Raw genomic sequence first — 1412 nt, 5'->3', positions numbered from 1 at the left:
ACAGTGTTCATTGCTCCCTACTCCCTGAGCAGGGGAAATCCGTTGAAGTTTACTTCACTTCGGAACATGGGCTGGAATTGGGAACCGCTGATGTAGCCTATTATAGTAATGTTGTCGCTGGTATTCTGGTCTGTGAGCGTATATGCGTTCAGGGGCGTTGCTTTGGACGGCGATTGCAAGGAGGGTGGGATGATCATTTTTAGTGCTATCAAGCTAAAGTTAGCATTTCCCAAGATCTCCTACTGCACCTTTAATTGGCATCACGAGCTAACAGCTTAGAGTGTAAACCAGTCTATGGTGTACACTCATTTTATGTAATGAATGTCTTTAATACTCAGGATCGACAGCAGTGTTTTTGTGGCACGTGGGTCAGAAAGGCTGAATGGGAAATTGGCACTTCAGCTCTATACTATCAGACAAGGAACAAAACATACAGACAGGACAGTATTTATGTGGTGGGTGGTAGCCATTGAAAGGATCGATGGAGGAATGTTGTTTTCAGACAGTGGCTCAAGGCAAAAACTTTACCAATATGTCTCTTCATTTTGAGCTGTGGAGGGAATATCACGCACTCTACAGGTGTATTTATGCTTCCAGCAAAGTCAATTTGGAAAATGGAAAGGCAAAAAGAAGCAGAGGACATTTAAGTTTACATGAATGAATAATGATCCCAATAAGATGGAGTAGCTATACTGAAACATATGAGCTGTGTCCATTCTCTAATCCCTGTGTATGGCAGACTATATCAGAAAGGAGTGAACGAAATGAAGTGAATGGAGATCTGTGATCATTTAATTGATGTATTCGAATCTAACAATCCAATTATCGATTATTGTTGTTTCATACTGTAGTTAATTGTCATCACGAGCTAACATCTTATTAGAGTGTAAACCAGTCTATGGTGTAAACAAATGAAAGGCGGGGGAGGGGTATCGACACATGAACAGGAATGATAGGTGTATGCTTAATTTTTTTTTTTTTTTAAACATCATGACAGTACCAAAATACAACCATGTCAAAACTCCCATTGTACGTTCTGTTTGTTTTTTATGTGTTTTGCAATAGATAGCATATTTTTATTCTACACTATGTTTAACATTTCTGGTATTTTCGTTAGGTAGTAAATAAATAAATAAATATTCTAAAGCTATTATATTATATTATATTATATTATATGTTAGGCCTACTATCCACTTACACAATACGTTATCAAGTTTCAGAACATTTTATCTGTCATTCTTATAATTCACTCCATCTGTATGTAACGTTTTACTTCTACGTGTATGTATTTATGTAAACGCTGCGTTTTTAATGGCCATTGAACCCATTGAAGTCGCATTTAAAGGGATAGTTCACCCAAAAATGAAAATTCTGTCATTATTTACTCACCCTCATGTCGTTCTAAACCCGTA

The sequence above is a fragment of the Sinocyclocheilus anshuiensis genome, unplaced genomic scaffold (genome assembly GCF_001515605.1).
Source record: "Sinocyclocheilus anshuiensis isolate Anshui unplaced genomic scaffold, SAMN03320099.WGS_v1.1 scaffold126, whole genome shotgun sequence".
Lineage (NCBI taxonomy): Eukaryota > Metazoa > Chordata > Actinopteri > Cypriniformes > Cyprinidae > Sinocyclocheilus > Sinocyclocheilus anshuiensis.
The sequence above is the reverse complement of the archived record's forward strand: the minus strand, read 5'-3'. Positions refer to the sequence as shown.